Source organism: Rhipicephalus microplus, chromosome 7 (assembly GCF_043290135.1).
Source record: "Rhipicephalus microplus isolate Deutch F79 chromosome 7, USDA_Rmic, whole genome shotgun sequence".
Taxonomy (NCBI): domain Eukaryota; kingdom Metazoa; phylum Arthropoda; class Arachnida; order Ixodida; family Ixodidae; genus Rhipicephalus; species Rhipicephalus microplus.
The window spans coordinates 14,933,532-14,943,814 of record NC_134706.1 but is presented as its reverse complement, the minus strand read 5'-3'; positions in this window follow the sequence as shown (position 1 = coordinate 14,943,814).

Genomic DNA, 10,283 nt, shown 5'->3' with positions numbered 1-10,283 from the left:
AGTGTGGACACGAATCCTGGCCTCGACCTTTTCTCTACCATTCGACAGATTGTTCGTGAGGAACTGTCCCACCGAGAAATGTCATGTTCGACAGCTGACCATCGTGAGTTGTGTCTGCCACGTGAGGCTATGGATGTGCCTCCTTTGACCCCATGGCAACCGACAATGAGCGCGGCAACTGTGGAGTACAGCCCAGCCCCACAGTCAAGAATGGCAACCAGATTTCCCGCGTCGCGGTATGACCGACGCTCTCAGCGCATGCCTCCTCGACACCCGACGTCTCGGTACAACGCACCCACCCAGTACATCCGTCACACAAGAGCAAATGATGACGCTCTAATCATCGACGAGCGACCGACGTTTCGACCTCGGCCGGTGTGCTATTCCTGCGGTGTGCCAGGCCACATATCGCGATTTTGCAACCGTCGGGTGACTCCTCGGTATCACCAACCATGCGACTTTTCACGACCCTTCGAACAGCCTCATGGTGTCCGGCGGCCGGCCCACATACCACCTGATGACAACTATTGGCCCAGCAACTTCCGCAACCACTCCCCGGCATCTGACAGGAGTTTAACGCCCCCACCGCGACCTCGTGCTCATCGTTCTCCTTCACCGCTGCGTCGCAAAGCGCCCTCTTCGCCACCGGAAAACTAGCCAGCGCGGCCAATGGGGGTGAGGTCGCTGGAAATGTGCTACTGAGAGAAATACCTCCTGTGTGTATGTTTAAAAACAAAGTGCGTGTTTTGGTGGATCATGTGCCAGTGATGGCCTTGGTGGACACAGGTGCAACGATTTCCGTGATGAGTGGTTCCTTTAAAGACGTGTTAGGGCGGAAAGTTGTTTTTACCTGGGATGAAACTTCGACGTTCTGTGGAGTGAGTGGAGAGCCATTGCGCCCTATTGGTGTGTGTAGTGCTGAGGTATTTTTGGGAGGCCTTATGATAACCACAGAGTTTGCGATTATTCCTCGGTCGACACATGATGTCATTCTCGGCATGGACTTCTTGCGAGAATGTGGTGCCACTGTAGACTGTCGCACGGGGAAAGTCTTTGTGAGTGGCCAGATGCCTTCAGAACTCCTGGAAACTCCAGCGAATGACCAAACTACGCTGTGTGTCTGTGGCGATACGTTCATACCTGCGTTGTCTACCGTACGTGTTCCTGTTGTTTGTCGCGGCGCTGATTCTGACAGCTTCGATGCGAGCGTAGAACCAATGCACATAAACTGCGTGAAGAAGAATGTGTTGGTTCCCCATTGTGTGGTGTCGATTGATGGCGGAAGAACTGGTCTATGGACTGTAAACTGTTCCTCTGAGCCCGTTTCCTCTGAGCCCTACCCAATGGTTTGAAATTAGCTTCGGTCAGCAAAGAGCACGCGACCTTATCAGTGGTCGAGCTCACAGACGTGCCGGAAGAACGTGACGGAACTGGTTGTCACAATTTGGACGGGGCGCTTATGGCAACGATAAATAAGTCGCTTAGCTCAAGCGAGCGCCGAACCTTAATGAATGTGCTGTTGAAGCACGTTTCGGTATTTGACTTTGCGCAGAAGGGCAAAGTAATCCCTATCCCCCTGTCTCGAACGCGCCATACCATCAACACTGGCGCGGCAAGTCCAATTCGCCAAAAACCATATCGTGTTTCCCCGTCAGAAAGACAAATTATCAACGACCAAGTGCAGGAAATGATGCAAAAGGGAGTGGTACAAGAGTCAGCCAGTCCGTGGGCAGCACCGGTAATCCTTGTTAAGAAGAAAGATGGATCTTGGAGATTTTGCGTCGACTATCGCCGACTGAATGCCGTGACTAAAAAGGACGTATACCCGCTGCCCCGTATAGAGGACGCAATCGACTGCTTACATTCGGCTTCTTATTTTTCCTCCGTAGACTTACGATCCGGTTATTGGCAAATTCCGATGCACCCAGAGGACAAGGAAAAGACTGCCTTTGTAACCCCTGATGGGCTCTTTGAATTCAACGTGATGCCATTTGGACTGTGCAATGCACCGGCAACCTTCGAAAGGTTTATGGACACCATTCTGCGTGGCTTGAAGTGGAACATCTGCATGTGCTACCTCGACGACGTCGTCATCTTTGGCCGCACGTTCAGTGAACACAACTCTCGTCTGGATACTGTTTTGAACTGCATCCGAAACGCTGGCCTAATTTTAAACTCGAAGAAATGCCACTTCGGAGACCGCCAGACGCTTGTGCTCGGGCATCTCGTTGACAAGGATGGCATCCGCCCTGACCCCCAGAAGACAGCAGCAGTTGAGGCGTTCAATGCGCCGCGTTCCGTCAAGGAGCTTCGTAGTTTCCTGGGGCTTTGTTCGTACTTCCGCCGCTTTATTCTGAAGTTTGCCGACGTGGCGTATCCTCTCACATGCCTCTTACGAAAGGACAATTCCTTTGAGTGGACTCCGGAGTGCGATTCTTCATTCCGTCAATTGAAGTTTTTGCTGACGTCACGACCCGTCCTTCAGCACTTCAGTCCTTCTGCTCCAACAGAGCTTCATACGGATGCTAGCGGCATAGGTATTGGAGCCGTCCTAGTACAACGTTACGGCGACCGCGAACACGTCATCGCATACGCAAGTCGCTCCCTAAGCAGGCCGGAACAAAACTACACTGTTACGGAACAAGAATGCCTGGCGGTATTATTTGCAATTCAGCGGTTTAGGTCTTACCTGTACGGACGCCCATTCACAGTCGTAACCGACCACCACTCGTTGTGTTGGCTTGTCAACCTTCGTGACCCTTGTGGCCGCCTTGCGCGCTGGGCACTCCGGCTACAAGAATACAGTTTTACCGTCACTTACAAGAGTGGTCGTCGACATGCTGACGCGGACTGTCTTTCACGTATGCCACTTAGCACAACAGACTGTGAATCCGATGACCTTGACCAGCTTGTAGCGTCTGTGTCGCCTACGTTCCCGGACTATCCCAGTTTCAGAGCGGAACAGCGGAAGGATGCTAAACTGGCACCACTATTCGCGGCTGCATCCGCTTCCACTAGTGCCCGCCGTTTCTGTATGCGTGATGGACTGTTGTTCAAAAGGAACCTCTCCAGCAGTGGCGCGCGTTTCCTTCTAGTGGTCCCGGAGAGCCTGCGAACAGTTATTATGAGTGTCATGCACGACGACCCTACATCTGGACATTTAGGTTTGGCGCGGACGCTTCACCGGACTAAAGAGCGCTTTTATTGGCCTGGTATGCAGAAGTCTGTTGAGAGTTATGTGGCAAGCTGCATGCAATGTCAGCGTCACAAACGTCCATCAACTGGTCCAGCTGGTCTTCTACAGCCGATGCCTACTCCAGGCGCACCTTTTGAACAAGTGGGCATTGACTTTCTGGGCCCCTTCCCAAAATCGGCTAAGGGCAACCGATGGATAATTGTTTGCGTCGACTACCACACACGCTACTGCGAGACGGCGGCCGTCCCCTCCGCAACTGCCAGTGAAGTCTCGTCGTTTTTGTTACAGTACGTCATCCTCCGACATGGCCCACCTCGCCTGATTATCAGTGACCGTGGACGACAATTCACAGCGGATGTCGTGGAGGAGCTACTCCGTTTATGTGAATCCCGCCTGCGTCACTCGACACCATACCACCCCCAAACTAATGGACTGACGGAACGTACCAACCGCACCATTATTAACATGTTGTCTATGTATGTCTCTTGCGACCACAAGAACTGGGATGACGTACTCCCTTTCATTACTTACGCGTTCAACACCGCGAAGCATGAGATTACAGGCTATAGCCCTTTCTTTTTGCTTTATGCACGTTCGCCCCGGTACACAATAGACACAATATTGCCTTTCTATGACCACGACAACGTCACTGTCGCTGAGACTCTCTGCCTCGCCGAAGAGGCGCGTCGCATAGCGCTACTGCGCACATTGGCATCGCAAGACAAAGCGAAGGCACGCTATGACATTCACCATCGACCAGTGATTTATCGCCGTGGTGATCTGGTGTGGTTGTGGACTCCGATGCGCAAGCGCGGGTTATGCCAAAAGTTTTTGGCCACTTACGATGGACCTTTTGTCATTGTCGACAGACTTACAGAGGTCAACTATGTAATAGCTCGTCTCACGGCGAGTGGTCGACGAGCTGCCAAAACTCAAGTGGTTCATGTTGCCCGCCTGAAACTGTACACGCCACGACAACTCGACTGACTCGTCCGGCGGCCTTCGTCTGCGCGGAGAGGAATGTTGCGTACATGCACGAAGAAAAAGAAGCGTATACGGTGAACGCACTTGTGGCCCAGAGCGAGAGAGGAAGAAGAGGATCAGGAGGATCTTTAACGAGTCGGCCGCTTCTGAGCTGCCCCTCGCGACCTAATAAACGGCCCCTTTCAACGTCTACCAGTCTCTTTCAAACGTAACAATATGTAGCCACAAAATTATGCATGGACAAGCAGTTTTAAGACTCTTGAAATGACGTCAGCGACGAACACCTGATAGTGGATTCAGGTAACATATTCCATTCTTCGATAGCACGGGGGAAGTAACTGAACCTAAAGTAGTCATTACGAGAAGCAACGGGTGTGATGTACATACTATGGCGATGTATTATATGTTCCTGTGTGCTAAGCTGAAAGATAGCCGTGTGGGTAAGTTTGAACTGATTGTGAATTAACTGGAAGAGGAATTTTAGTCTATCAATCTTCATTCTAGCATCCAAACTTTCGAGTCGCGCTTGTGCACAAAGCTTAATGGGAGAATATTAACGGCGATGTTTATTAAATATAAATCTTGCGCCAAAGTCGTTGAACCTTCGCTATTTTATTGCAGTTCGACTGTGTATAAGGCATGGTATGGAGAACTTTTATTGAAGTCCTGAGGATCAGTCCAGGACTGATGCTGGCTGCTGCCACGTCGGGACAGAGAGGCCAAGCCCCTCTGCCGCCACACGGGCCCTCTAGACAGCCCCGAGTTGGTCCGCCAGCGCGTCACTGTGCAGCATTCGCTGCCCATACAATTTCAGAATACCCAACAATTGGCCTGACTAAGGTCTTGTAAGCTAGGCACTTTATATCAGAGAAGCACCGATAAAGGCTACGCCAGACGGAGACTTTACAAAGCCTTAGCAGCCTTCAAGAAGTTTCTTGAGGAATTTCTTGCTATTTATATTTGTGTTTTCTTCAATAAATGCTCAGTTGCTAGCTTGCGCTCGTGCGAGTGCATTCTGTGTTCTTGCCACTTTTTCAGGGGCGAAGCTCTTCATGACGTGGCTTGTGCGTCCCGTTGTGGGTAACCGCCCCTGGTAATTTTCGAACCTGCCATAGAGGGCGGTACTTGTGTCATACGCTGAAAAGGCTAATAGTACGACACTAGAGGGCGTTACTTGTAGAAAATAAGGATTGACGTCACACGTACGGAAGGAGAGAGAGACGAATGCGCGTTCTTCGGCGGCGCTGTACGCCAGGGGGCGTTCTATAATACAATAAAAGCGGCGTCTTGGCATGCGCGCGCATTCAGGGGCCTCGGCGACGAAGTGTGGACAAGGCTGCTGAGCGGCGTGCGCGCAGGGCGGCGGCGGGTCGCGCTCGAAGGAGGTACCCCGAGGTGCGGGCGCGCGAGGCAGAAGCACGCCGCGAGGACCCTGCAGTATGACAACGGGAAGCCGAAGCGGCTTGCGGACTTAGCCTCGCCCCACTCTCCATCATTTGCCCCGTGGATATGCTGCAACTTTTTACACAGTTTTTGAAGCTATGGATTACCAACCCACCCAGTGTTCATTATTCTTAAACCAATATAACTCTTATTTGGAGCCAGAACTATGGATTTCTAGCAAACTTGATTTCTTACAAGTCTTTTTCTGAATATTTGGATAACTGCGTGCGAGTGCACCACTGAAAATTTTTGAGGGAGAAACAAGAGTGTCACTCGGTGGTCTCGCCCCTAAATGCCGCATACGCTTACAGATGCATCAAGTGAGACTCGGAACTAAAACGTTGCAGAGCCCTCTCACTGACATGTGATGACGACTCCCGAATGCATTAATCACCATTGGTTATATCCTCGGTCCTCGCAGGAAATCCAAAATGACCTGCAGCGACGTGGCCACCGACTGCGACACTTCCAATGGCGAGGCACTGACCAGGTCATCAGTAAAACATCTGGACACATGTTAACAGCATATGATAGCCGTGAGGGATCGCCAGGATATGATGGCAACTAACCCCAATGCTGATTTTTCAACGCTAGTGTGATCCAGAGCAGACATTTCATATTGTATTCATGATGTTTGACAAAATGTCTTGCATAAATGCATTGCACATGTCGATGGACTTGGTGATGCATATGTCAAGCAATCGACAGTAAAGTGAAAGAGGCCGCATTGCAAAAGTATAAAATCACTTTCCCAGCATTACTGCATCTGCATTTTTCAAAATTGTACATGCATAACATGAAACATAGATACTGATTATGTTATAATGCAATATAAATTTCTGGTTTCAGACAGTTGCAACACTTCCTACAACTGGGATAAACAAGCTTAAATTGATATATAATTTTGCCCATTTTGAAAGCATAGTGTTGGTTGTGCTGCGTCTTGTCACGATTTGCGGTAAAAAAAAAAACTCTTTCTAACATGCTTCTGTGAATTCCTTACATTAAACTGTTGCAACATTTCCTATGAGCCTGCTATACAACCTTCAACTGTTAATAATAGTTGTGCTGCAGAGAGCTCCTCCTCATGATGTGTGCGGTGAATTTGTCACATTAAACTGTAGCAACATTATCTACCACTGTGTTAAACAGGCTTGAACTCAGCGATATACAATTTTACCTGTTTTGAAGGCATTATGTAAGTTGTGCTGCGCAATGACCTCGTCGTAGTTCATATCGGAATATCTATGTATAATGAGCTTATGTGAATAAATCACATGTTTTATGCCTTGCTGGTGAAAACTTCACAGCTGCCGTACACCACACGTAACGTCGAAAGAAATGAGAGTGAAATGCACAGTGGTAATCGGTACAAACAAATCCGTAACACTCATTGCACCGGTGCGAATTGCCCGCAAAACCTCAAATTTGCACTGAAATGCACAGAACCATTCAATATCCGAATGGCGTGCTTTCAAATCATTCCTATTGTAGCATTGATATATGGCACAGGCAGGACCACCAGTGAAAGAAGAGAAGGAAGAGTGTTGTTGCTGCTCACTCCGCTTGACAGCTGGTCGGCTTGACCTCTGCGTTTCCCCCAATAAAAGTGTCTTCGGCTCACTGCTAAAGGCGTACTAACAAGGGGTGGATGTGCTGGATCCATTTCCCATCCTGGAACTCTGCAATCGAACTCTACCTTCGCCGTAACAATATCCACTGACGTAGCACAGCAGACCATTCCTATATCTCCACCTGCCCGCTGTCCCGAGAGAGCGAGACCTAGTCATCTTCAGCGGCACTGATGAGCAGGACGTCGAGGACTGGCTCTCTTCGTACGAGAAAGTAAGCGTTAATAATAGGTGGGACGAAAACAACCAACTTGGCCGCGTCCACTTTTACCTAAGAGGAGTAGCGGGGCTCTGGTTTAACAAGAGCTTACCGACTGGGCCACTTTCAAGATCACCTTCGCAGACGTGTTTGGCTAACCAACAGTGCCCAACCTCTGCGCAGAACAGCGCTTGCAAGATCGCGCCCAACTGTCTGGAGAGGGTTTCACGTCCTACATCGAAGACGTTGTGGGCCTCTGCCGTCGCTAAAATCCCACCATGTCCGAAACAGCTAAGGTCAAACATATTATGAAGGGCATCGAAGATGATGCCTTCTACATGCTGGTGACGAAAGACCCGCGAACAGTTTCGGAAGTTATTCAGCACTGCCAAAACTACGATGAGTTGCGAAGACAGCTCATTTCAACGCGACGCCCATTGACCGTTGGTGCAATTTCACCAGAACAGACGGTATTAACGCCGCAAATCCAACAGTTCATCCGAGAGGAAGTGGCTCGCCAGTTGTCTCTTGCGCCCTTCCTTCCCAGCAATACTAACGGGCTGACCTCGTCACTGCGCCAGACCATCGAAGAGCAAGTCTGCGAGGCACTCCCGCCCACGTACCAGCCACCGCCTGTGTCCGCTCCCCTGGCTTACGCTGTCGTCGCGCGAAGGCCGGCACATGCGCCGTGAAACGTCGTCGACTCTGCCCACCAAACGAACGCCTTCTACGCAACACGCGTATCGGCAGGTTCGCATGTTTCCTTTTCCCGCCGTCCTTCAACGCTTCCCAACAATCCTTGGCGCACACCGGATAACAGACCCATCGGCTACTACTGTCGTCTGCCTGGCCACGTTGAGCGGTTCTGTCACCGGCGCGTCCCTCATCCAGGTGCCATCGATAAAACCTACGGCTACGCCTACAAAGAGTCACCACAGGCGCTGCCTCTTGACGCTACTTCGGATACCCCTCCACCGAGCCGCCGCGCCTTCAACCAGCACCGATCGCCCTCTCCACGCCGACGTTTGCCTTCACCTATGCTTCGGCACGCACCACCTGCCGAAACAGAAAACTGACCATCGCAGTTCCGGAGGCAAGAAATGCGCGACTGTCGAACTCCACAAGGCCTCGTCCTCTACCCACTAACGAAATAACTGTTTTTATTGAATGTGTTGCTCTTCAAGCATTAATCGATACTGGAGCTGCCGTGTCTGTATTGAGTGAAGCAACGTGTCGCAAGTTAAAGAAAATTACGATTCCACTTTCTGGCTTCTCGCTGCGTACGGCAACTGCGCGTCAAGTAAACCCTTCTATGACGTGCACGGCTCGGCTACTCATCCAGGACGTTCAGTACGTGGTTGAATTCATCGTTTTTCCATACTGCTCACATGACGTAATATTAGGCTGGGACTTCCTTTCCACACATCATGCCGTTGTTGATAGTGCCCGAGCCGAATTGAAATTATCATTACTCGCCGATGACGATTCTAACAAGCCTTCTATTTCTCGTGTTGTCGTTGCCACAGACACAGATATCCCACCTATGTCTTCGGTTATTGTGCCGATCTTCTGCGACCATGCTGCTTTTTCGAATGTCATCTTCACGCCATCTGAAGACTTCGCTTCTCGAAAAAACGTTCTTCTACCTTTTGCACTTCTGATGGTCGCAAACACTTCCGCAGCTATTTACGCCACAAATCTCCTTTTAGTGCCAGCCAGATTATTCAGTGGCGAATGCATCGGCCGTTTTGAGGACATTGATTGTGCTTGGGCCAGTCAACTGCTCGATCGCGTAACAAGCCTTCAAATTGCCAGTGTTACTACCGCTCCCACGTCCACCATATCTTCCCTAGACGCCTGCGTTCCATCGATTGATTCGGACCTTCCTGTTGTCCAACGAACCCAACTCTTGACACTTCTCCACCGGTTCTGGACGTCTTTCGACTTCAAGTAAACCAATTTGGGCCGAACATCTGCAATTGTTCATCGTATAGACACCGGCGCCCACGCACCATTGCGTCAGCGTCCATACCGGGTCTCTCACTCTGAACGCCAAGTTATTGACGATCAAGTGTCTGATATGCTCAATCGTGGCGTCATACAGCCGTCCAACAGTCTGTGGGCCTCCCCAGTGGTACTGGTCAAAGAGAAGGACGGGAACATCCGATTCTGTGTTGATTACAGGCGCCTTAACGACATCACGCGCAAAAATGTTTATCCACTCCCCAGACTTGACGATGCTCTCGACTGTTTGCAAGGAGCAGAGTTCTTTTCCTTGCTGGATCTTCAATCAGGATACTGGCAAAGTACCCATGGATGAATCTGACCAGGCCAAGACTGCATATGTAACTCCGGACGGCTTGTAAGAGTTTAACATGATGCCGTTCGGTCTTTGCACCGCCCCTGCCACCTTCGAGCGTCTGATGGACAACATACTTCGAGGCCTCAAATGGCAGATGTGTCTTTGCTATCTGGACGACGTCGTCGTTTTTTCAAAATACTTTGATACCCACCTTCTGTGCCTCGCAAGTGTCCTGGAATGCCTCACACATGCTGGGCTCCAACTAAATTTGAAAAAGTGCCATTTTGCAGCTCGGAAACTCACCATCTTAAGGCATGTTGTCAGCAAGGATGGTGTTCTACCCGACACTGCGAAACTGTGTGTCGTCGCCCAGTTTCCTAAGCCATCGACACTAAAGGAACTCCAGAGCTTTATCAACTTATGTTCATACTTTCGTCGATTCGTCCGCAATTTCGCATCGGTAATAGCCTCTTTAACAAGACTACTTTCAAACAGTGAAGGAATTTCGGCGTGGTCTTCCACTTGCAA